This window comes from Protopterus annectens, chromosome 11.part0 (genome assembly GCF_019279795.1).
Source record: "Protopterus annectens isolate FY-2018-M chromosome 11.part0, PAN1.0, whole genome shotgun sequence".
NCBI classification, from domain to species: domain Eukaryota; kingdom Metazoa; phylum Chordata; order Ceratodontiformes; family Protopteridae; genus Protopterus; species Protopterus annectens.
In genome coordinates this window covers 497572628-497599904 of record NC_056745.1, presented here as the reverse complement: position 1 = coordinate 497599904, position 27277 = coordinate 497572628, and the positions used below count along the sequence as shown (strand labels likewise).

Below are 27277 nucleotides of genomic sequence, written 5' to 3'. Positions count from 1 at the left end.
AGGCCCTTCTATAGGATGTCCACATCATTTGGGGACTCTGCTATGGTTCCTAGTTTGCAGTCATCTGCGAACTTCATTAGCCAAAGGCTTTCTGTGTTAGCCTGTACTTCAGAAAAGTAGATAGCAAACAGCTGATGTCCCAGGACTGAACCCTGTGGTACTCCACTTGTCACTGCTTTGAAATCAGAATTTGGAGTCTGCAACTTTTACAGTGGGTTCTCTCAGTTAGCCAGTTGGCAACCCATCTTGTGACTTGGGGATTTATACCTAGTTTAGTGAGTTTAGCTATAATTCCAGAATGGGGGATTGTGTCAAAAGCCTTGGCGAGGTCAAGATAGGCTGTGTGAATCACCTTACCCTCGTCTACGGCTTTGGTGACTGCCTTAAAGAAGTTGATCAGGATCAAGAGGCATAATCTGCCTTTCACAAACCCGAACTGGGTGGGGTCCAGAGTTTGGAGGTTACCAATGTCTTTGTTTATGAGTTCCATGACGATACGTTCCATGGCCTTACAGACCAGGCTCGTTAGGCTAATAGGCCGATAGTTCCCGGGATCAGTGGTGGCTCCCCCTTTGTGAAGTGGGATAACTGTTTCTGTGCGCCATTCAGTTGGCACAAAGCCTGAAGTGAGGCTGTGATTGAATACGGTGCTTAGGTGGGGAGCCAAGTTTGTTTTGAAGTTAGTGTAAAACGCAGCCTGGGATGTTGTCCTGTCCCATGGATGCTGTGTTTTTGACTTTAGAGAGTGCAGCTTTTACCTTCGTAGTTGTGAATACAGGGACTCTGTTTTCTTCCTGTGTAGATATGGACCCTTAAGGGTGTGAGAGGGGGATAAAGTTAGCACTGAACCTATCTGCCAGGATGTTGGCAATATCAATTGGTTCTGTAATTTTCATGCCGTTGTGCTGTAACTCAGAGCAGATGTGGGTGTTGCCATTGATATTCTTGACATAGCTATAGAGTGCTTTGTGGTTGTCCTTAGAATCAGTGGCAATTTTGCTTTCGTAGCTTGCTTTGGAGGATCTTATAAGTGATCTTAGCTTCTTACTGAGGCTGACCAGGGAGCTCCTCCACTCATGGGATTTTACTCTTTTGCAAGTTTCTTCCTTCTGTTGTATAGTTTGTTTATGGCAGGGGACCACCAGATAGGCTTCCTTTTTTTGGAGGATAGCGTCTTGGTTCTGTTTGGGATAGCACGATCCATGCACTAGTGTAAGTGCTTAGAGTGCATTTGTGTAGGATTCAGCAGTCGTAATTGTATTGTCTCTCTGCATGGGTGTCATGAAGTTCACCACTTCTGTCTTAAGAAGCATGAAGTTGGCTTTGGAGAAATTTTCTACCATGGTTTCCTTAATGGTGTGTGGGGGTGGGATGTGGATATCTAGGGTGATTAGCTTATGGTCTGATCTGACCAACTAGGAGTTGACTCATTTTGGTAATAACTAGGTCTAGGATATTGTTGCCCCTGGTGGGGGTGTGGATAAAGTTAATCCAGGGCATTGGAAATTATGAATTCCAGAAAGCATTGAGCGAAGGAGTTGGTACATGAGTAGTTTTCCCAGTTAATGGCGGGGTAGTTGAAATCGCCCATTGTTAGGGTGTTCGGTTGAACCCTAATATTTTCCAGTATATCAAGAAAAGAGGAGTGGGAATCCTGGGGCATGGTGGGGGATCTCTAGCAAGCTACAGTTTGGATTGCAGTTTTGCCCAGAGTTGCACTTGGATAACCTCGGATGCATTATGCTGAGCAGCTAGCCTCGAGGTGTGGATATCCTTAATGAGTTCCACTTGAAAACACTGAAATTCCAAAACATTGAATGTCATATGGTCGAGACCATATCATCGATATTTTGGAACATCGAAACTTTCAAGTAAAACCAAAAAAAAAAAAACAACTTGTAAAACTGCGCCCCCCCCCCCATGTGGGGGGCTGCACCCCCCACACCCCCTTACTTTAATATACCAACTCCAAAATTGCACTATAGTGGGGTAAAGGGAAAATCTTCGTTTTAGCACTATATGCAGAAGTGCTAAAGGGGAGATTTCCCGTACCCTGTCTGCAGTGCCATCACAGAGATGGCACATTCACAGACAGAGTGTGCAGGGCACCTTGCTGCCCTGCAGAAACACTAGCTTTTTCCCCTTTTTTACTTACCTTTTTCTTCCCCTTGACTCGATGATATGGTCTCAACCATATTAATTTTGATGGTTTAGAATTTCAATGTTTTCAAGGGGAACCCCTTAATGAACAGGGACACACCTCCGCCTTTGATGTTCCGGTCCAGGTTAGATGGCCGAAAAGTGTAGTATGAGTTATAGCCCGGTAATGCAGGGGTGCTCTCTGTAGCCTTGAACCAAGTCTCAGTCACTGCACAGATATCGATGTTCTCCATTTTAAGGAGTGCCTCGAGGGAGTGCATTTTGAGATTTAGACTTCTAGCATTGAGTAGCATTACCCTCAGTTTTATCTTGCCTGTTCCTGTTACGTTGGTAAGTTTGTCATTTGAACCTTGCCTAAAAAGGCACTTTAGGGGCAGCAGGAGCCTTAGCCAGTATCCGGAATCACAGAGGTGACAGGTGCAGACCATCCCTCGCAAAGCATCATGGTCCGTCGACCATGTCATCCCAGGCAGACAGGTACTGGATCCCTTAGAATGACACCAGAAGCTTAGCCAATTGTTAAAGTCAATCATTTTGTCCTTGTACTGAGGTATCATTGTGGGTGATGGTGGGATGCTACTCAGGGCTAGGGTCATACCTGCCTGAGCTACAAGATCGGTGAGCTCTCTTCCATGTCTCTCCATGTAGTCCAGGGAGGTATTTCTCAGGTGTTTCACACCAACATGGACAATGACAGTCATATTTGTACTTGTGGAGTGACCTGATTGCATGGGTTATGTGTCAGATCCCGGCACCCGACAGGCAGCTGACAGTAACCATCTCCTTGTTTAGCCTGGTGAGTGGGGCATCAGTGTGCCTGACTATAGAGTCACCTATGACTAGTGTGTTGGGTACGTTGTTTTGCCTTATGGGCTGTGGTTGAGTGGCACACTGAGTCTGTGGGCTATGTGTTGTTTGGGTTGTGTTGGTGAGGGTGGAGGTTTTTTGCTTTTCTGCTTTGAAGGTTTCTGTTGCTTGAGCAGATTATTATTGAGAGCCTCCACAAATGTTTTTGTGTGTGGATTTTGTTGGTGTAGGTTTAGTGGGACTATGTGATGAGTGTGTTGTGGTGCAAGTGTTTACCTTCTCCTCTTGACTGTCAAGTTCAGTCTTGGTTGGAGAGAGCTTTCCAGTTTGGATAGATAAGTGCATCTCTCACAGGTTGTAGTGTTGGGTGGTAGGAGGAGAGGGTTGTCTGTGTACATGAGGCAATTGCTACATTGCCTCAAGATGCCCCGGTTCATCAGATAGACAAGAGAGAACACTGGGAGCTGACCCTTGGACATGCCTGAATAAAAACGATTTTCCTCTAGACAATTGAGGAAAGTGAGTGCAAGAGCTGTTTTTCTCTAAGCAAGTGAGGAAAGTAAGTACAAAAACTGTTTTCCTCTAGGTAATGAGGAAGGCTGAGTGCTGTAGTAATTTGTAGCTTTATTTAGTGCTTACAACAGGTTCTGAACAGAGCTGTTTTTCTCTAAGCAAGTGAGGAAAGGAAGTACAAAAACTGTTTTCCTCTGGGTAATAAGGAAAGTTGAGTGCTGTAGTAAATTGTAGCTTATTTAGTGCTTACAAGAAGTTCTGAACAAGTGCTTAGAACGAATAAGCAAATTCAAATGCTAAAACTAAGAAACAAGTGCAAATGTTTGCTTTTAAATCAGAAAGTTGAGAGAGATGGAAAAATTCCCCAACCAGCCAATAACTACAATTTCTGGGTCAGAAACCACTCCTTATGTGGTAGATAAAGTTAGCTAGTGCTTACCACTCCCACTGATAAGCTAGAAGTCTTCCCTCCAACACAGGAAAGGCTTGGGTGGCTCAGGAGCTTATAAACAGTCCTGGATACAGCAAATCTGTATCTGGACTAAACTAGTTACAGGAAATGCAGGAAACAAGCATAGTTTTTTTGTTACAGTTAAGCAGAACAAGGAGATTCTAGCAAAAGTTATTTTTTTATTATTTATTTATTTATTTTTTTGTGTAAAGGAAATTGAGAAAGGAGAAGCAGAAGATAATTCAGGGTTAGAAAACTAATTGGGTTGGCCTTCTCAAATGTTCTTTCTCTATTAGGTAGAATGAGCTAATCTCACTAGACCGAGAGGAGAGTTCCAGATCAAATTTACAGTAGGGGCGGGCAACTGCAAAGCCACCAAGTATAACAACAACACACCAACAGGGAGGGAGACTGGGGAACAAATCACAATATTCAATCAAAGAAATAACGGAATTGCAGATTGACCACAAAATTCACTGAACAAATAAATAGAAAAATAACATGCAAAATACTATCTTTAACACTGCAAGTTTGTGCTTGCACCTGTTTGCAAATTTCCCAATATTCCACCCAGTCAGAGGAAAGCAGCAGCACTAGAAATTCAAAAGCTGCTAGAAAAAAGTCATCCAAGAGGTCCCACCAGATCAGATAGAATCCAGAACTTACTCAAGATTCTTTAGTGCTAAAGAACACAGGCATCTGGAGACAAATTTTTCGATCTCAACAGTCTGAGCTAATCAGTTCAGCTCTCCAAGTTTTGGATGGTCACGGTTCAGTCCATTCTGCCTTTTATGTGCAAGGATGACTGGATGTGCTCGATAGACCTTCAGGATGCATACTATCACACAAAAATGAGCAGGCAATCCAGAAGGTAGCTACACTTCAGGCTGGTAGGCTGTTGTTGCCAGTTCAGAACACTGTCTTTTTGCCTCATCACAGCACCCAGGGTGTTCACCAAATGAATGGCAGTAGTAGCAGCTCACTTGAGACTGCATTGATTCCAAGGGTTTCCATACTTGGACTGGCATCTACTAATAAGAGCACAAGACCAAATTCTGCAGACTTGCTCCCATCTGGGAATCAACATAAATTACAGCTTATCTGTTAGAACCATCTCAGACATTGGAGTTCATAGGAGCGATTTTCAACACCATATTGATGACAGCTTCGCTTCTGTCAATAGTACAGATAATCAGATTCCAGGTCAGAAAGATAATTAACGATTCCACAGTGTCAGCCAGATTGTTCATACAAGCTTTGGGATCAATGTTGGGGGCTATAGTTCTAATTCCCCTAGCAAGATTTCACATGAGAATTCTTCAATGAATGTTAGCGACACAATGGTCTGTTCTTTATCAACACATATCCGCCCAGATAAGAATTACCCAAGCATGCAAAAGATACCTTTGGTGTTGGATTCAAGAAGATCAGGTACTGCAAGACTGCCCTTTCATTCTTCATCATCCCAAGGCTATAGTGACCACAGATGCTTCCCAGATTGGGTGGGGGGGCAGTTCCTGTGTAAAACAGGCCAAGGCACGTGGTTCCCTAAATAGGCCAACACTCATATGAATGTCCTAGGAATGAGATCAGTGCTCTTAGTGTTGCAGGCCTTCCAAGACTCTCCCTTTCAGGACAATTGCGATTCAGACAAGACAGTATGTCAATGTTTTGGTACATCAACAGACAAGGAGGAACCAAATTTTATCCCTTGTGTCGAGATGCTCTATAAGAGTGTGGCAATGGACCGATTTCTGATATTGTACATTCTGGGGAAATCCAGCGTGATAGACATTGATTAGGTCCATTCTAACACCTCACGAGAGTGGTCCCTCAACATGGAAATAGCAGAAATTATTTTTTCATTATGGGACCAGCCTTGCTGTACCTGTTAGCATCTCCTCTAAGCAACAAGTGCAGCTGGTTCTTTTTCCTATGCCCCACCCCACCAAGGGAATCTCAGAGAGACGCTGTACTACATGATTGGTCTCCTCTTTTGGTATCCTCCAACTTCCTTGATCCTCAAATTTCTACAGAAAGCTTTCTGGCTGAAGAGCAAAATCATGCTTATTGCACCGTACTGGTCTCAACAGATTTGGTTCCCCTTTCATTGGCCTCTTTTAGTCTACCCACTTGGATTCTGGATCTGATTCCAGGCTTGACCCGGATATCTCAGACCTGAAGCTGATAGTCTGGTTTCTCCACTTCTATTAATAGCTAGACAAGAAATGCTGTCTTCTCGTGTCAGTCATATACTTTTGTCTTCTCACAAAGCCTCCACAAGACAATTTATAGAAGTAATGGAAAAGATTATTTGGGTACATAACCTAATTGGTCCCTTTTTAGTTCCAGTACATAAGGTTCTTGAATTTCTGTTTGCAGTTTTCAGTGAAGGACCTAGTGTCTCAAGTTGTTTAATTAACATTTGTTTACTGGGAAAGTCTTACTTGGAATGAGCCAATTTTCAGTGGAGGCCCAGGGAGAAATGCTCCAGATGCACGTCTTTGTAACGTGGAAGGAAACCCACACGGATACAGGGAAGATATGCTGACTCCGCACAATAGGCATCCCAGCCGAGAATCGAACCGGAGAACCTCTTGCTGTGAGTTGACAAAGCAAATCACAGTACCACTGTGATGTCCAACTATTAGAGTTCAGCTAGCAGCCATCTGTAATTTTCATGTAGGAATTGAAAACTCCACTCTGGCTTCATCAAAACTTTGTAAGGCTTTTTTGAAAGGTACTGTTCTTTTGAGGCCTCTGTATAAAGACCCAACTCCTCCATGGGACTTAAACTTGGTACTTTAGACCTTAATTTAGTTCCCTTTTGAACCAGCAGCAAAATGTGATGTAAAGTTTCTGACCTGGAAAACTATATTTTAGTAGCAATCACCTCTGCTCAAAGGATATCAGAACTCCAAGCATTATCTTCAAATCTTCCCTACCTAATTTTTCATAGGGAAAGAGTGGCATTGTGAACCAATCTTTTCCTTTATAAGTTTGTGTTGGAATCCAGTATCAACAAGTCTATTAATCTGCTAGTTTTCTTTCCAAATTTTACAAACAAAGGTGAATATATGTTACACTTTTTGGATGTTCATAGACAGTTATGTTTTTTCTTTGCATAGAACAAAGGACTTCAGAAAAATAGATAATTATTTATTTCCTTTTTCATATTCTAAATTGGGTAAGTCAGTTTCTAAGTTAACTCTGGCTATATGGCTTAAGAATTGTATATATTTTTGTCTGCAACAAACTGGGTCTGTCCTTAAAACATGTAAGAACCCATTCAGACAGGTCCATGGCAACATCTTCAGTGTTTATATCTAGGGCTTTCATGCAACTTGGGCAAATCCATGTGCCTTTATTGTTTATTAGAAATTGGATCTGGTCTTGAGGGGAAGAGCAGCCTCTGGCTCAACTGTACTCAAGAATATCCTTCCATAGTGCCTTACCTGGGTTCTAGGTAGCTTTGGACTCTCTCCCAACTGTTGAGGAATGAATGAAAACTGACATCATCAGATAAATTATGCAATCACTATAATGTTCCATGAGTGTTGTCCATTTTCGTTCTTCCTCAGCTCCCATCCCAACACACCCCTACTTTTTTTATCCAGTTACTTTTGGAAGAGCGAGAGCTTATAAGGACATCATTGTCCCTTATGTTGAACTCCAGATTTTTTTTTTTTCTATAGGGATAATTATAATGTTTCTTTGCGTACGTAAAACTGCAGTCAAGATCTTGGGAGGTGGTGCATTATGAGTAAGGGAGGAGCTCATGAGTTTCCTAGTGGCCATGAGCTAAAGAAATAGCTGAGTTGGATCCGAGGATCATCCAAATCCAACTGTTGAGGAAAAATGAAAATGGGACAACACAGATGGAACATTATGGTGAGTACATAATTTGTGTTTTTAGGTGCAGTTTATGTAGGAGGCAGATTCCAGATATATTTCCATATCCCAGTTGTGCTCACTGCACCAACTTCAACCTGAAGAGCATCATGTGCCGAGCAAAGACTTTTCAAGGCTGTCTTAAATAAGGCTCTGCGTCTTGACTAAGGCTTTTATGGTGTTAGCCAAACTTAGTACAGAGTCCCTTCAAAAAGAATAATCCTTGCAGAAAGGACATAAGGGAGGATGAGAGGATGATATCTAGTTAGAAGACAAAGACATTTCTAGAATTTGAGGGCTTCATATTTAATGAGCCACTTCTGTAGCCCCAACACTGCTATCTGCATATTGGTCCATGGTCTTTAGCACTGGCCCTCTGGAGGCCACTTTGTGCTTTGAGAATAACATGCCCTCCTGTGCCAAAATCCTTCAGTCATTGGTTAGTCTGGCCATCTCCTTGCTGCGTTTGGTTTCTGCACCCTTATTTTGACTTCCAAGGGTGAAGACTGTATTCCCCAGGTGTTGCTGCATGAGTGCCCCAGTTGTTAAATGCACACATGAGGTCCTCAAGGGCAGCTTCTCACAAATTCAGTCCCGAGGCATCCAGGCAGCGCATGCCTACCATCTTGCCTCAACTAGAACTGTGTAGTGCTTCATATGTTCATCAGTAGTAGTCATTGTTGCAGTCTTTGCTCTTGGAATATCCTGCTAATGCCAGTCTTCCAAAGCTCTTCCCTCCCACTGGGCTTCAGTCAGTGTAAGGATGTCGTTAGTATAAAGGCTCCATCAGTTAATGCCATCTTTAGATCTTTTCACCTGTGCAGTTGCGTTCATATCTCAACAGCAAATGTAGTCAATTGGTTGGCCTAAAATATTCCCGAGGAGCACTTAAATACGTCAGAGGAGATTTTCTTATTTGTCAGATGTGTAATTGTTTCCAACGTCTGAGACAGACTCTAGCTTGGACGAAATTGATACTGAAGTTAATAACAGTCTGCCATTTATTTAATTTGTTTTTGTTTATTGAGAAAGTCTGACTGGGTAATACCCATTTTCATTGGAGGCCTGAGGAGAAACCGTGCATTTGTTTAGATTGCATTATACTTGGTTCCAGTTAAACACAGAGTAACTGTATTTGTATTGACATTTTTATATATATGCGCACACACACAGTAGTTACATTTATACATTCTAAGATTTTGCAGAAGTTGAGGTTACTAAAGAGAAAACTCATGTGCAACTTACTGGATTGTACAGGAAGCAGTTATTTATAAAAGTTTATCTGTTGTCATTTTTATTCATTCTTCAACAAATGTGTTCTCTGATCCGCTCAGGTGCTTTCTCTAGATTCCAGGATCTGAGTTTCGAGCTCCTCCCTTTACCTATAATGCCTCTGACCCCTCTACTTTATCTCAGATACAGATGATGATTGCTGCGCTAATGATTTGGTCAGGATTGTGCTCCCTTGAGCCAAACAGATTTATTTTTTGGGATTGAGTAAAACTTTAAAATTTAACTTTTTTCTTTATCACCTTTTTTTGTATTCTTTATCTACCTGCTAAAGTAGGATAGGGGGATAAGAGATGTTAGTTATTGAATGTGAGGGGTGGGACAATAAGAAAAAAAAATAAGAGCAAGAGTAGGAGTAAATGAGAAAAATGAAGATAGTAAGAGAAGCTCAGTATGATGGAGAATAGAGAAGTAAAGGAGTGTGAGAAATGGGGAAAAAGAGGTGAGTCATGTGGGATGAGACCAGTAACATTCCCAGAGGGTTTTGAGATGGGAATGAAGCAGGGTTTTAAAAGTTAGAGTGGTCGTCTGTAGTACGATTAAGAGGTGGCACAGAGTTCCAGAGGCGAGCTTGGGAAAAGGATAGTAGGTGTTTGCCATCACTGGTAATTTTTTTCTTTCCCTTTTATTTTCTCTGTAAGGTAATGCTATTACTATAACCTTCATTTATTCTCTGTAGTATTTGTGTTTAAAAAAATAAATAAATTCCATCTCTTGACTGGGTTTTGTCATTAGGCATAGTTCATAGCAATTGCCAAAAAGCATACTGGTTTTAAAGAGTGCACTTCCTGTAGACACAAAATACCCCCTCTCAGAAATCAAAATCCATGGAGCTCGGGGAGTATAGAAAGCGCTGTCCTGTCGGGTCTTCCAAATTGCTCCAACATTGGAGCCTCTAGATAAGACTTCCTGACACTCTGATCTGAAATCCTTGGAGCCAACTCCTACTTCGTCTCCTTGACTCCAGATCCTTAATTTTTCTTCAGAGCTTGTGTCCCCAAGACTGAGGTCTCCTTTCCTACAAGACACTCCAAAAAAGTCTCTCAACCTCCTTCCACTTCCTCTTTGATCAGGTTCCTCCCAAAGTCTTTCCGAAGCAGAGGTGGTAAGATGATAACATTTCTCAGAACATGGATCCAGATGGGGGTCTTACCACCCATTGGATCTGTGAGCCTTAACCCTCCCTGACATACTGTCATTACTCCTCTTCCAGTCCAACCATCTGTTTCGGAGCCTTCGGATCTGAGATCTCCAAGAGTGGAATGATTGAAGATGCTTTTATCTTTGATTCTGAGTACTTGCCTGATCCTTTTGGCTCCAAATCCCCTTGAGCACTGTGTGCCTCGGAGCTGAAGCATTAGCCTTTGATCACCTCAACTCCATAGGTTTTGGAGCCATCACTTCTACTGAGGGCCATGGAGCTTAGACAACTGAGCTCTGACTCCTCCCTCTGAGTGAAAAGTTGGGGAGGGCCTTGGTTTGTCTGAGCGGAGTTTTTCAGCTCCCGTTAGATTGGCCTTTGCTTCTCCTGGTCCTTTTGCCTTCAAGGTGGTGAAGAGGGTTTTCTGTTACCTGAGAGCTGTTTTGACTCTTACTACTTCAAAAACCCATCACTGATCCTTCTTTGGATCCTGTGACTCTCTCTCTCTCTATCCTAGTCCACAGGGACAGCCAGCCTGTAAGAGCTTTCAGGCAGTTAAAATTGGGGAAGTCCATTTCTTTCGATACCCCTCCAGAGTACCCCACTGAAGATGTCCCCCGAAAGAGGTTGTGCAAAAGGAGGCACTTAGATTCCCCTCAGGAATCTTTAACAGAAGAGATCAATTTCTATGAAGGAGAAGGGTCCCTAGCTCTCAAGCAGAAGACGTCTGCTTCTGAGACATTCTAAAAATCCTACACCAAAAATGCGGTTGAACTTCTGAATCCCCTTCCCAGTAGGGGGAGTCTCTCCTAGAAGCCTTCGGGTCTGGCTCACCTACGTCTTGGGTTACCCCCCCCACACGCACACCGGGCATGGAAGGAACAAGATACTGTAGAACAGATTCCAAGATGCCAGGATAAGATTTTTGGAGCACCTAAAGACAGTGTTGGAGTAAGGGAATCCCACTGATGTCAGGGTTTTTGCTGCAGCCATCAGAAAGGAGCTGGCCAAACAGAGCTCCCTTGTCCATCACCCTAGTGGAGAATCTAGGGCATTGGGGACAGGTACAGGAAGTGGGTTTATGCTTCAGCAAACTTTGCCTTGCAGTCGCTTAACTGTCTGGCACACTTCATTAGATTACAAAGGGGCTTAATTAAGGAACTCTAACTCTACCCATGGGTCCATGTTGGCGGAGGAAGAGAAGACTTATTCTTCTCAATTGGCCACCCTACAGTCTATATCTATTGCGTTCATAAGATTAATTTCTCACTCAGTCGTAGGTTTCTCACAGGCCGCAAGTTCAGGCAATAACCATCAGGAGACCTGCCTGCATGCAATTGTGTGATTCTGCGGACATCTTTAAAGGGTCATTTGTCAATGCTTCCTTTGACAGATGATCTCTTTTTCAGCCAACCATTAGAGACACTTTTCTGCAGTGAGCAAGATGGAAAGACCTTGTCTGCCATGGAAATCTGATTTTCAGCCCCACTGAGACCTTTTTCTAGGAATCAGTGTTGTGGTAAGAAGATGCAGTTCTGGAAATCTCAAGGACCTTTTCAAGACTCGTGTGGAGATTTTTCTTCCAGGGACAGAAAGGAGGAAATAATGGAAGACGCTGTCAGTGTTGCAAAGGGGGTCCACAAAACCATGGGTTCCGTGATTCATTCTCTGTTAGACCCTTTAAGCGCTCCTGAAGAATTGCCTGGCTATGCGTCTCTGGAGGCAGTTGGGAGGCACTTATCCTTGCACCCAAAAGCCTGGACAGCCATCACAAAAGATACATGGGTGCAAAGGATCATCTACAGAGGATATTTTATTCTCTCTTTGCAACTTCCCTCAGTGAAAAGAAAACATCTTCCTGATATTTCACTCAATCAGCAAGAGTTAACTGCTCTAAAGATTCAAAAGCGACTAGACAAAAGGGTCATTCAAGGTGTCCCACCAGATCAGAGAGGATCTGGATTTTGCTCAAAGTTCTTTAGTGCCACAGAAAACAGGGGACCTGAAACTAACTTTGGATCTCAGTTATCTGAATCAGTTTGTAAAAAATTCCACATTCTGGATGGTCACAGTTCAGTCGATTTTTCCTTGTTACAGAAGGTTGACTGGATGTGCTCTTTAGATCTTCAGGACGCATGCTCTCTCATCAAAATGAACAGGTGCTCTTGACGATACCTATGCTTCTGGCTGGGAGCCAATTGCTTCCAGTTCAGAGCTCTGTCCTTCGGTCTCACCACAGCCCTCAGGGTGTTCACGAAAGGCTTGGCAGTGGTAGCAGCTCATCTATGACTGCACAGATTCAGAGTGTTTCCTTATCTGGACGACTGGCTCCTCACTGCACCAACCATGTATCACCTAGTAAAAGCCAGGGTTTACGTACTCCAGTTATCTTAATTCCTGGGAATCATAATCAATTTTTCGAAGTCCCATCTTCAAGCATTGCAAGTGTTGAGTTAATAGGGGCTCAACTAGATACAGTAAATCATCTCACTGTTTTGCCACAAAACAGAGTTCTTACCATGAGACTGCATTTCAGACACATTCATTCTCAATCCTGTCCCCCAGCAAAAGTGTTTTTTTAAGTTCAAGGCTCCATGGCTGCAGCAACTACCTTGATACCTACTGCTAGTCTTCACATGAGATTCCTCCAAAGGACTGTAGCAGTACAATGGTCCAAACCTTTACAACATTCCATAAAAATTGTCTAGAGTCTGCAAAGGCTCCCTACTGTGGTAGATTCGGTCTGACAAAATTTGTCAGGGTCGCCCCTTTGTCTTTCCTCCCTCCAATGCCGCGTTGACCACAGACTCCTCCCAGTTTGGGTGGCTGGGCAGGCATTTCTTGGGATGGACTGTTCAAAGCATGACCAAATTGCATATAAATGTCTTAAAGATGAGAGCTGTCCTTTTAGTGTTGCTGGCCTTTCAGCACTGTCTTCCTCTAGGGACAGTTGCTGTCCACATGGGCAATATGTTAATAGTTTGGTATATCAATAAGGGGGAAAAGGGGAACCAGATCTTACCCTTGTTGCTGAGAACCAGTGAGAGTCTGGCACTGGGTGATCTCCTCCATCTGCTTTCTTGTAACGACGCACATACTGGGGAAATCCAGCATTCTAGCAAACAAGCTCAGCAGAACTATCCTGATGCCTCGGGCATGGTCTGTCAATCATTCAGTGGCAAACATGATCTTCCACGAATGGGGTCAACCTTGCAATGATCTATTTGCCTCACCCCTCAACAACAAATGCAGCAGGATCTTTGACCTAATCCCCCCCCAGGGACAGTCACAGAGAGATGTTCTAGTCCAACTTTGGCCCTTTGTTCTGCTATAAGATATTCTCCCCTACTTCTAATCCCCAAATTCATTTAGAAAGCACTCCGGTTGAAGAGCAAAGTAATCCTCATTGCCCCCTTCTGGCCTCAGCAAGTATGTTTCCCCTTCCTGTGGTTTCACCTACTATGCCCTCATTGGACCCCAGTCCAGACCTCCTTTCACATTCGTCATGGATGACTCGTCTGGACATTGCAGGCCTCAGGTTGACTGCATGGTTTTTCCAGTTCCAATGATGGCTAGACATTCCAGGCTTTCCTCTTCTGTTTGCCAAATTTTGTTTTCATCATGGAAGCCCTCTACAAGGAAGATTTGTAAAAGTAAATGGAAAAGATTTTCTTTTGGAGGTTCAGGAGAGAGCTGGATCCTTTCACCGCTCCAGTCCCCACTGTTTGATTTTCTTGACTCTTATTTTTCAAAGTGGTACTGGTTTCTCCACCATCAAAATTCAGCTGGCAGCCACCTCTAACTACCACATTCGAGATAATGCTTCCCCTTTAGCTTCCTCCAAGTTTTGTAAAGAATTTACTTAAGGGTACCTTTTTACTTTGCCTTCTGATAAAGGATCACACTCTACCTTGGGATGTTGCTGTTGCATTAGAATTTAGTGCAAACACCCTTTGAGCCATCGGCTAAAGCAGATCTTGGATTACTTTCTTGGAAAATGGTCTGTCTTGTGGCCATAATCTCTGTGAGGCAAGTCTCTGAACTCCAAGCACGCTCTTCAAAACCACCTTTTTTGTTTTTCCATCAAAATAGTTACCTTGCATACTCATCCTTCCTTTTTACCCAAAATTCCCTCTGAAACAAACATTAGTAGTGATCAACTTGCCGGTTTTCTTTCCTAAATTTGACAGAAAAGAATACATGCTTCACCTTTTAGATGTACGTAGGCAGCTTCATTTTTAATTTCATAGTACTAAAGAATTTAGAAAAACTGACCAGTTGTTTCCTTTTCCAATAACAAACTGGTAAGACCTGTCTCAAAAACTGTATTAGCCAAATAGATAACAGATTGTATTTGTTATGTTTATTCTTAGAGGTTTAACCTTGCCAAAATAACCAAAAGCACAGTCTACTGGCTACGTCAGCTGCTTTTTAGGTCTGAACTTCTACTGATTTGTCCAGCTGCCAGTTGGTGTAATGCTCATACATTTATTGCTCATTACAAGCTGGATATCATCTCCAGAAACAGGGCTGCATTTGGTTCTGCAGAACATCATCTGTGATGGTCACCCAAGTTTACCATAGTTGGGGACTCTGTCCCATATGTTGAGGAATGAATGAAAATTATGTCAGATAATAGGTACTCGCCATAACTACGCATCTGTGTTCCTTTTCAACTTTCCCCCTGCCCATGTCTTTGGGAGTGACCTGATGAAGTTTTTTTAACGAACAGTTCCTGTTTGAGCCCTTGTTCTGTTACTGTTCCACTTTTGTGCAGTATTATGATTGTTTTATATTTGGAAGGTTGTATAGTAGCAGCATACTCTAGCTGAGGTAATGCCGTGGTCAGGGGCATTATGGAAAAGGGAGGAGCTTGAGAGTCAGATCCTAGAACCTAGAGAAAGCAGCAGAGTCCTATTCAGATGCATAATTATGGTGAGTACATAACTCTAATTTTTGTCAGGATAGAGCCCTGAGGGACACCTATAGTAACCGGTTTAAAGTTTGAGTAAGTTTGTTGCCATTTAACAGTGTGCTGCCTTCCAGATGGGTAACTTAGTAACTAGAACAATATGTTTTATGAAAGTCTTATTGAGGAGAGTTGCAGTAGTTGCTGTTGAGAGACTGTGTCAAGTGCCTTTGACAAGTCTAAGAACATAGTGGACCCAAGTTAGACCACTATTTCTGTGCTGGTTTTTCACACTGGTAAAATGTAGTAGAGCAGTAGTGGGGCTGTGCTGGGGCCTGAAGCCATGTTGTGTTTCTGAGAGTGGGTTATTTGAGGGTTTGGTATTACATCAGCTGCATATAGATGCATTTTTTAATGTTTTGGAGAGGAGAGAATCACTCTTGGTCTGTAATTATTAAACTGTGTAGATGTGCCGCCTTTGTGCAGTGGTATGATGGCTTTTTTTCCTCGATGGTTGAGTGTATCTTTCTGCTATGGACCTATTAATTAGTATGGACACAGGGAAGGCTATGACTTCTGCGGACATTTTTAGGTAGTCTAATGGTAGTTGGTTTACAGTTGAGGTAGTTTTTAGTTTAAGGAGCAACTTTATGAGTGAGGTTGGTACTGGACTAAAATTGAAGAGCTTTGGGTGACTTTGGTTGGACAGGGGTGGGGGGGCAGATGTATTGGTGTCTAAGAAAGATAGTATTGATTGTATAAAGTAGGACTTCAACTGGGAGAGGATAGTCTATTGTATTGTCTTTTTTAGAAAGGGAGAGGTGGTCTTGCCCAGATGGAGTAGTTTTAGTGATGACCAAAAATGTTGTGTTTTGGTGTTTGTTTTGTAGGTTGGTATAGTATGTTCGCTTGTATTGTTTTGCCTGGAGCTTTGCAAGGTTTCTAAGATGTCTTAATTGCTGGAAGGCATTTTGAGTTCTATTTTTATACCTTTTTTCCCAGACTTTATCCCTTTTTATCATGAGTATTTTTTTGCTTTTGTTATATTGCCATGTGGTAACTAAATAACACAAAAGTTATCACAGTGCAAAGAGGACTCTTGTCCATCCTATAGATTTACTCCATGTGCACTGCGCAGTTGCAGGCATTTCCTGTAGGAGTTCACTGCCAGGCTAAAGGTAAAACCGTGGTTTAGGGTCACCGTGGCATCATTCAATGCATCCAGGTCTCACCCTCACAAAAAAGCAGTTAGAAAAGAGGGGGAAGAGACAAAAGGAAAGAGATGGCATCATCAACTAAGGATTTTGGAGGTTTGGTGATTATGTACCAAGTAAGATGCTTTTACAGTTCCTAACTATGGAATATGTTGCGGCGAAGGCCTTTTGCATGACTACTGTGCAGGCGGCATCCATCCCTTTGTGTAGCTTGTCCTCCCAGACCCAAAATTTGATACCTTTGGCATGCCATTGGCATTGGGAGTTTCTATAAAGAGAAGGGTGGATCCTCTTAAGACAGAATCTTACTCCTCTGATTTTGAGGTTGATTAACTTCTGTGTGGATATCTGCGACAGTCAGGCATAAGTGTCGAAGACAGGTGGCATTCAATCGAGAGAGATGGCAACAGTTAACACGACACCCCAACCCCATGTAGCAAATGGGATTGATGGTGGAACTTCTGTGTGGGTAGATTCCCATCAGCAAAACCTTAGACTCAAACACAGAAGACTGCTCATCCTCTGCCAACCTATCAGAGGGCTTTGCATTGGGGACACTCCACAGAAAGAGAGACCCCTTTTAGTGATATTTTGAGTACTCCTCCAAAGCCCAACAAAGTTATAGGGTCTTCATGAGTCTCCCTTAACTGAAGCCCAGGTGTCCCTCTGTTGCTAGAGGCCCTTAAGGATGTTTTTGAAAATACATCTCTGGAGCTGGACTGCCTTTCCTGTGCTCCCATGAATCCTGACTGGTACAGTAGCTTAAGGATTCCCATGTTACCACTGTTGAAATCCTTTAGCTGATCCAGATGTGATGTCTCTGGATCCTAACAAGGGAGCAGTTTTGGCACCAAACAAGAACCTTATTCTGAAAGGTAAGGAGAGCAGAGCTGTAGATAAATTCGGAGAAAAGTGTATGCTGCTGTTACCCTGGCTTTAGGGCTTTAAACATGCTGTTTTACCAACTAACCTTATTGGAGCAGATGAGGGCCAAGGGGGAGAGGATCAGATGTAAAGGCCTGAAACAGAATTGTTTGACCTTTGAGATCTCTTATCAGGGAGGCCAAACACTCCAAGATATGTAGCTGATTCTGTAAATTAACCTGCAGGGCAAGGAGAATCCCATGTACCTGCAGGGCCAAGATCCCCCCTTAGAAAATAGCAGTGACTCAACCTGCCTGCCTTTACCTCAAGCCCATCTCAACCCCAACTCCCAACTCCCTCCTCCCTCTCTCAAACCCACATGAACTCCAGCTCCCTCCTCCCTCTCCCAAAGTTTAGAGGAAATTTGTCTGCCTGTCTAGAGAATTGGGAAATAGTTAACATTCTGAAAGAGGAATAAGTCTGCAATTCTTAGACCCTGGTTCAGAGAGATTCCTCCAGTTCACAGAGACCAGGTTCAGTTAATACCACCAACGATTAAGCACATCTTCCTTTGTAGTTGCTAGGCATGTGGCCCAAGAGACCATTGAGTGGTCTATCCCAAATTTCCTAAATATTTGCTTAAGTATGTTGCTCAAGGTCACACAGTAGGCAGTGAACAAAGAACGAGTCAAACTCCGTACCCTTCAAGCACTCAGCAGCTTGTTAACCAGTCAGAGCTGTTGTCCTTTGTGCTAATTGGCAGATAAATGCTGTAGAAAGAGTGCTTTTTGTGGAAGAAGGCACAAGGCTTTATTCCAGACTGTTCCTGGTACCAAGAAAAGAAGGTGTTTGGAAAACCCATCTTAGATTTTTCCCATTTAAGCAAATTTTTGAAAGTGTCAAAATGCTCATCTTGCAAGGCATGTTGTTTCTGTTGCAGAATTGGGACTGACAGTTGAAATACTCCTTCATTCCTTCTCAGACAGTAACTTTCCTGGAAGCAAGTCCGGATCCTGTTTGGTGAAGGACCTTCTTCCCTAAGACAGTCAGTAGATGCTTTCATATTTGTTTTCCAAATACTCCAAAAAAAAGTAAAAATTACCAAATGAGTGTACATGAGGTTGCCAGGTTACAGGGCAGCATGCATTCTAATGGTGCCCTGGATGCCTCTCCACATGAGAAAGTTACTGTGGTACTTCAGCGTTGGAACCCTCACATCAGTTATTTATTTGGAAACAATTATTCCCCTGCTGTCATATGTCAAGAAGAAAATCTCATGATAGACCCAGTGTTTTATGTTGAATAAAGGAATGGCAATAAAGCAACTGAAACATACTGTGACACTGACAAATTCCTCAGATGTGAGCATTGGGTCCTTTATGGATGGGGGGCTATAGAAATAAGGGACTTGTCAATACAAGGTGTGAAAAAGAGGGCCCTTATTATGACACTGAAAGCTTTTCCTTCCTGCCATGGAGGGGGAGTCCTACAAGTAAAAGCAGACCACTCCACTGTGATATGGAAGGTAAACATGGTGAAGCATGCTCCTACTTACTATGCAGATTGCCCATGGAAGCATAGGAGATTGCAGTGGAAAAGGGACTTTCTGCACAAGGGAATGTTTGCAGCCTTCAGAGAATGTGATAAATGATGAGCTCAAGTATGTATACAGACCATAATGAATGCATGCTACACAGGGAAGCATTTTTAGATCTAACCAGCAGGTGTGGAGTGTGTGGGAAAGATTAGACAGCTGACAGTTTTGCTTAAGGTTGCAACTGTGAGAAGTCTGGATACTAGATGATAGATTTCTTCTCCTTGGATTGGATAGAAGTGTTTCTGTATACTTTCCCTCCCATACCCTATTCCCCGTATTTTTTGAAGTGCAAGAGGAGATTCTAAAAATGATCCTCATAGCTCTGTTTTAGCCATGGCAGCAGTGGTTCCATCTCCTATACAACATGATAGTGGAAAACTAGGTATTGCCTCAGTTAGATGACTGTCAAAATAAGTAAAAGGGTCTCTGCTACACCAGAGTCTGGATACACTGAGGCTAACAGCTTGAATAATCTCAGAGAGAGAGAGAGAGAGACTGATACTCTGACTTACTAAACATGATGGAGGCTAGGGAGCCTAGAACAATTTATTTTTTATTTTATTTTACATTTGTTGACCGGGCTAGTCCAGCTGGATTTGTGTCCATTTTCAGTGGAGGCCCGAGGAGAAAAGCTCCAAGGTTACAAACAAGATAATAAACATAACACATTTTACAAAGGCAATAAGCAAGAATGCAGTGATTTTAGTACAGGTGATACGAGTGTAAAAATAAGACAAGTAAAACACCTAAGTAAAAGGAAGGCATTTGCTGCTTTCTGTACAAAGTTAGGTGTTATAAAGTTCAATATATAATACATAGTTGTTAAACCAAGAAATATTTTTTTTTTTTTTTTTTAACTATAGAGCTATTAAGTTATTCGTAGTCAGGTAGAAAAATTGTAGTGATGGCTAGAGAGTTATAATAGTGGGTAGATGGAAGTAGTCAGGATTGGTACAAGAGCATAGCCAGAATTTGTTCAGATGTATTAGGAGTTGTTTCTTGAAGAGTGAAAGAGTGGCTAGAGAGGAGATGTGTGAGGGAAGATTATTCCATATTTTACCAACTGAGTTGGCGAATAGGTGATTCCCTGCAGAGTTAGTAGTTTTAGTAGTGTTAACTTGTAGCTTCTCTGAAGAACGAAGTTGTTTCAGGTTATTATAGGGAGTTAGGAGGCTGCTAAGAGCAGGTGTTTGTGATGGTTGATATAGGATTTTGTGTGCTATTAGGAGTTGTTGATAGATAAGCTTATTAGGAAGTTCTAGCCAGTGTAAATGTTTTAAATTTATACAGTGGTGAGTTCTAGATTGAGATGCTGTAGCGAATCGAGCAATATTATGGTAGGATGTAGTCAGTTTCCTGAGGTTGCTTTTAGAGAGATTAGTGTAAATAGAGGAAGCATACAAAAGGGTGGAGATAAGATGTGATTGGGCTAAGGTGGTCCGTGCTTCAGGTGTGAGGAAGGGCTTGATTCTGTACAGTGAACCAATCTTTTTATTAACTGCTTTTATTGTGTTATTGATGTGACAATCATAGTTAAGATTATTATCAATAGTAACACCAAGCAGTTTAGTTGTAGGGTCTGGTGAAATGTGGGAGTTATCACTTGTAGTAATAGTGAAGTTTATTTGAGTAGATTTGTGGGTAGGTGAAAAGAGTAATAGTTTGGTTTTTTTTGGGTTCAGAAGAAGACATCTATTTGAGAACCACTGTTCAATGGTTGAGAAGGTTGTTTGTGTGAGTGCCTGGAGTTCTGTTTGAGAGGGGGCTGTACAAATAATGGTAGAATCATCAGCATATTGTATACAGGTAGTGTTTTGAATAGAAGATTGGAGATCATTAATAAAGATAGAAAATAAAAGTGGACCTAGTATAGATCCTTGTGGTACTCCTAAGGAGATAGGACGTAGAGCAGATAGTGAGTTTTTCCAGAGTACTGCTTGTTGGCGGTTTTCCAGATAGAATGAAAACCAGGTTAAGGAAGAGGAATGTAAGGCAAGGGATTTAAGTATGTGTAAGAGAAGTGTATGGTTTACCATATCAAAGGCTTTTGATAGGTCTAGGAAGAGAGAAGAGGTTAGTTTATTGTTGTTACGGTTACAGTTGATAGTGTTGGTAAAAGAAAGTAAAGCAGTGGTGGTACTATGTGAAGGCCTAAATCCATGTTGAGTGTTAGCTAGTAGGTTGTTATGGAGGAGATGGTTAAGTAGTTGTTTGTGTATGCATTTTTCCATGATTTTAGCTAGAGGAGATAATAGTGCTATGGGACGGAAGTTAGAGAGGTCAGTAGACTTACCTCCTTTGTGTAAGGGTATGATATGTGATATTTTCCAGATAGCAGGAAAAGTACATTCTTTTATTGATCTGTTTATTAGAATAGAGACAGGGTAGGCTATAGCTTTAGCTGCTATTTGCAGAAATTCAGCAGGAAGTTTATCAGCTGAGGGGGTAGTGGGTTTAAGTTTTTGTAAAAGAGATTGTATATAGGAGGTCGATATGGGTTGTAGATGAAGGGGAGGCAGAGAGTCATTGATGTTACTTAAAAGGAGTTGAGAAGTGTCAGGTGATAGGTGTTTAGCTAGACTTTGTATGGAGGTAGTGAAGAAAGTATTAAAGTTATTGGCTATTAAGGTGGGATCATCAGGGTCAGAATCCTGAGGGTTAGGAGTAACTGTCTTACCTGGAGTAAGTAAATTGTTAATGCTAGACCAGAACTTTTTTGGTTCATTTCTGGTGGATTGCTGAAGTTCAAAGTAATAATTTTTTTTATCTAAAAGGATGGCTTTTTTGGTTATGTTCCTGAGCTCTCTAAAGGTTTGATGATGTGTTGGGTTTTTAGAGGAATGCCATTTCTTCCAAGATTTATTTCTGAGGCAGATTTTCTGCTTAGTATTGGATGAAAGCCAGGGTGCTGTTTGAGTTTTTATTCTAATGTTGCGACTTGGGGCATGTTGATTTAGGATTGAAAGGAATGTTGAATTGAAGTGTTCAACAGCCTTATTAAGTGTCAGATGTTTTAGAGAAGTCCAATTGTATTGCGAAAGTTCTGTTTGAAACTGTTCGGGATTAAATTTTTTTTGGAGTGCAGTGTTCTAAGAGTGGTAGGTAAGGTTAGGTTAGTTTTAGTTCTAATGATATAGGTGAGGGAGTGATCGCTAAGGTCATCAGGGAGGATGCCAGTTTGGTAAGTTTGCATTGGGGAATTGGTAAGGATCCAGTCTAAGGTAGTTTCCTTTTTGCTTTTTTTATTGATTCTGGTGGGAGTATTAATGAGTTGTTTGAAACCATAAAGGTTTATAAGGGAAGAAGGGTTATTATTGTTACAGGATTTCCAATCTATATTAAAGTCCCCAAGGAATAGTGTTTCTTGAGGGAGTCTAATAGAAAGTTGGTCAAGAATATGTTCTAAGGTGGATATGTTGTTGCCAGGGGGAGATATGCGCAAATAATGTTTATTGTTTTGGAAGTGTTGATTTATAGTTTTGAGCAAATTACTTCGGCATTGTTGTTTTGGGTAAGTGTAAGGTCAATAGGAGTAAGCTTTAGGTTTGTTTTGTATAGAATTGCTACTTCCCCTCCCTTTCTGGTGGTGCGATCCAGTCTAACAATGTTATAACCAGGTGGGGTAATTTCAGTGTCTTTAATTGAAGGCTTTAGCCAAGTTTCAGATAAGCATAAAATATCAAATTTGTGCATTTCTAGCAAGGCATGGAGTTGACTAATTTTATTACAGACGCTACGTATATTTAGATGGGCAATGGATAGTAGGTTAGAGTGTTTAGAGGATGAGTGAGAGAAGGGTTTGGTTTGGTTTTGATGTGTGTTTGTATTATCACGAGAGCCTGGGTTAGGGTGTATGTCTCCATCCTGAGGTAGATGGAGAAATGCATGGTGTTTTTCTTGGCTATGTATATGGAAAGTGTCAAATGTTTTTTTAGTTTTAGATTTTAGTAGTTTGCAGTGTAGTATCCTATGGTATTTGGCAAGAAGGTAGATGGATTGTGAGGAAGTGAGAGAGAAGGTTGGGGGTAAGGATGTTGCGTGTGTACAGGTGTGTTTTGAGGGAAGTGAGAGAGGAACAGTCAGACAGTGTTCATAGGAGGTTAGGAAGTAAGTAGTAATAAGAGAGGAAAGTAATAAAAAGGAGATAGGTAGATTCAGTTGTGAGTGGAGGATAGATGGAGACATAGTGATGTAGATTTAGGGTATGTGAGAAGATAGTTATAGTGTAGAGGTATATTGTAAGCTGAGAGTATCCTGGGAAGGTAGATTAGCAGGAAGGGCTGTGATGTTGGGTTGGGAGGGTGGCCTAATGGCCAAGGTGTTTGCCCCACAAACACAAGGTGCAGGGCTCGAGTCTCACAAGGGACAATTGGCTAGGCTCAAAAAGGCTCACAAGAGCAGCTAGCCCAGTACTAATCTATGAATCTATGTCTAAGTTCTGCTGGTAAGAAAGGAAGGGGGTGGTTATGTTTGATAGGTGGGTGTAAGTAAGTTCAGGAGGGTTGGGCTATTCAGTTAGGTTTGGATCTGATTGGGGAGGAAGTTTAGTGGGTGTGTCTAGAGGCAGGATAAATGTAGGACCCCTGGGGGTGGGTGGGAATTGGGGGTAGGGAGGGGAGCGGAGTGAGCCAAGAGGCTAACGGAGCGGGAAGAGCCAAAGAAGAGAGGTTGAGGAGAAAAAACAATCAGTGAAGTGCTATAGTAGAGGTAAGTAATTCAAGGTGATGCAAGAATGTTTGAGCTTGAGATAGGTAATACTGGAAATATCAGGGAAAGGAGAATGGGAGGAATAAAAAAAACAGCACAAATAGGCGAACAGAAAATAAGATACCTAGAAATTGCTGGGCAGAGAAAGTTTGCAGGGGTGAACAGTTCTAGAAGAAGAGAGCCACCTAGTGGACCCAGCCGATATTGCTGCTAGGGCTAGGTACTGGGCTTGAGGTGTATGGAAAGGAGCAGGTAGCTGGAGATACTAGTGAGTGTAAGTGGTCAGTTAGATGGAAGAAGTTTAAGGTTGGCTGCTGGCAGATCTTGCCTTTGGGATTTACAATTACACTGGTTTAGAAAAGCTTACAATTGTTATTTAAAGCCTGGAAGAGCTGTAGGACGTACTTTCCTGTTTCTTTCAGGAGGAGGCTATTCAGGACTGTATGTCTTTGATCCCTAAGTAGGGTAGTAGGCAGGAGTCTTAAATAGGGTACTCGATCCCAAGCCTACAGGTGGTCAGTAAGTATTAAAGCTGGGGAAAGAGGGGAGAAGGAGAGGATTAAGATAAAGTTAGACAAACAATAAGAAGGCAGTTGAAATAAATAATGACAATATAACCATACTGTAGTAAAACATTCAAGAAAGCAGTTGAAATAAAGACAATGTAACCATACTGTAGTCAAACATTCAAAGGGTCAACCATTGATCATAAGGTAAAAATGCAGGCAACAAGCAGATAAAAATACTTCTATACTTCTATGCCTATACAATAATTCTATGGTTCTATACTGCTATGTAAAGTAATCAGAAAGAAATCTTTAGGCTCAGATCTCGAAGTACTGCTAAGGCGAGTGTTTGGCGCTAAAAGGGTAAGAACGCGGTGAGTGCAGAAAATGCAAGAGTAATTTGTAAGGGGAGTCAGGGGTCAGAGAAGTGAGATGGGCTCTTATTCTATGTGTCCAGGACTTTGAATGAACCAAAAGCTCGCCAGTGCGCTAGTAGACAGGGTTGTTACACTAGAGCTAGTAAGGCACGCGTAGATGTCCTGAGAGTAGTGGTACACTACTCTCTCCACGTGCTAGGGGTAGTAGTAGGACTAAAGGTTTAATTAAATAGGACGGAGCAAACACACTATTGTATACAGGCAATTACTGCGAGTTGTTGGGTCAGGACCGCATGGCTTCAGCTAGGAATGTATCATGGAGGTAGGATGCTCAGAAGACAACATGCTACAGGCAATTTTAAATGGGTATAGCTTGTGGGGTAGCGGGCGTGTTAAGGATAGATGACAAAAAACAAACTCTCGACTAACCCAGTTAAATCGCAGGGAGTGTTTGCGAAGGAACGCTCCAAAATCACAGCAAAGGACAGTAACTAATTAGGCGACTACTCCCATCGAGACACAGAAAGTAGCGTGCAGATAATATCAGTGGGAATTCCTTTAGGTATGCTTACGGAGCACATCTAGAGAATTAAAGTACAAGCATGCTATTAGCTCCGTGCAGCACAGGGACTAGTTGAGTTACTATATCCTTTGTAGGTGTGCTTTAAGGAGTGCATCTAAAAGCATCCTATTTAGCAAAGTGGAAAATGTTTTCTTTCTGGTGCATTTTTGGGACCTAGAACCCAGAAAGGCTAAAGTGGCAGTGGTCCTGGCACATTTGTCAGACTTCTAGAATTCAGGCTTTGCTTATGCATCCCTAAAAGTTTTTTTTTCTTTTCTTGCTGTTTCAAATTGTCTACTCATTAACCCCCACCCCTTCTATTCTAGGTGTCCAGATATTAGTTTCCTAGGGTGAGGAATTCATCTTAAGCAACCCAAGACAGAGGCTCCATCATGGAAACTTGAGAACCTGTTAGAGAAGCCAACATTGCAAACACCGCACCCTAAACCAGCAGCCTGTTTTCATAGCCAGTGTCTTTGTTGGAAAACATCGTTCTTGATGGCTGTCACCTCATGTGTGTGTCTCAGAATTGCAAGTATTAATGTGCAAAGAACCATTCTTAGTGTTTTATCACAACAGTGGGCCCTGTGCACCAATCCTTCCTTTTATGACTGAAGTGATTACTGAATTGGCCTTGAATCTGACTATTTAGCCTCCATTATTTTTTCCTAGCTCCCAGAATACAGAGGAGAGAGCCCAGATGTGCGCACACAGCAGAGAGTTTACTTGCATTAATTGAAACTTCTCCTAAAAATGGAGCATTTCCATTGTGTATAGTGATAAGTTGCCTGCAATGTTGTCAGTTCTTTGAGTTTGAAACGTTGTTTGGGTGCCTACAAAACATGGCGGGGGAGGATAGGAATGAGTGGCTGCTGCTGGCTTGCCCATATTGCCTTGGGGGTGGGCGAGTGGCTTTGGCTTGCCACATGGGTGATACCTGACAGGAGCACTAGTTGTCTACACAGTGTAGCTTGAGTCTGGGCTCATGTTGCTGCGTGCAAGTTGCATTGTTGGCTGTTGGAGAGCAGTTATAACAGGGTTCTGTGCTAGAAGAGATGGTAGGCTGCCTGCAGGTTCAGCAGAGCCAGCCACCAACCCATTCTCTATTACTAGACCCTCAAAGAAAGCAGATGAGCTCATAGGGAGTGCCTAGCCAGGAACAAGTCATCTGGAGGGTTCTTCACTGCCCAGGAAACCCAGGCTGTTGTGAGTACAGAAAGAATGGGTATTTGGGTAGAGATAGAGGAACTTTCAGGCTTGGTCCTGCAGGGACGTCTAAAACAAATTATGAAAATGGATCAGTATTTTGCTTTGAAAATAAGGATAGTAAACCTATTAACAAGCAAACCCTCCCAAGTTACTGGGGCAGTGCATTATCTTTTGCTGTCAGAAACTTGGAAAATTAAATACCAAGCCACATTTCAATCACAACTTCATTAGTGTTTCGACCCCCCCCCCATAGCATTCCTTAGGGGAGTTAACACCCAAGTCGTCTTAGAAGCAGCAGCCCGGTTCTATTTACTTGTCCTTTTCTAAGCACTACAGTGTAGTGGCTGCAACCAGGGCAAGATATAGTTTGCTTCTGCTATTCTGCAAGTTCTCACTTCTCTGTCAGAATCTTCTCAAGAGTGAAGGCTGCAATGTTGACTACTGTGAACATGGTCCAGTTGTGTTAGGAACTTTACATAAATGTAGATGTCAGAGTAGCTTCACTGTTAAATTTGATTTTACTTCCTGCCATCCCGTCTTTGCTCCTACTTCGGGGGGGTTGAGATGGCAACCTTATCTTTTCACCCTCCTCCTCATATCTGTCAAACCAGTCACCTTCTCTTCTTTTTTTTTCATGAGTCCTTATCTCCGCATTAGGGCATTTTGAGTGGGATCTGGCCAGTGTTAGAACTGTCACCTAGACCTCCATACACTGGGGCTTGGAAGACTTCTCTCCTGCTTATGCTTGGCCAAGAATGATCCAAAATTGGTGTCTGACTCATCCTTTTATACTGACAGTGCCCTAGTGCTGGAAGGAGAGCTTTGCCTGACGCCAAGGAGGTTGGAAGTGTTTAGGATGTGTGTTTATCCAGGAGCTTACCTGCATGGCAGGATATATCAACAGTAAAGACTGCAACAGTAAAACTGCTTTAACATTAACATTTTATGGCAAGTTCCTAATACACCTTGACTTTTTCACCTTGCTAGCCCTCCCCCTCAGGACTTGAAGCTGTCTTGGAATTTTCTTTCTAAAAACTCTTTCAGAACTGTAGATCTTATGAAGGGACCCTAGTCTTTAG

The 27277-nt window shown here is 42.2% G+C and overlaps 1 protein-coding gene across 1 annotated transcript in view; it reads left to right on the top strand.

The window, feature by feature from the left end:
• The window catches only part of ZFC3H1 (zinc finger C3H1-type containing), a 3672721-nt gene that overhangs the window by 759195 nt on the left and 2886249 nt on the right, over positions 1-27277 (top strand). The window lies entirely within an intron of this gene.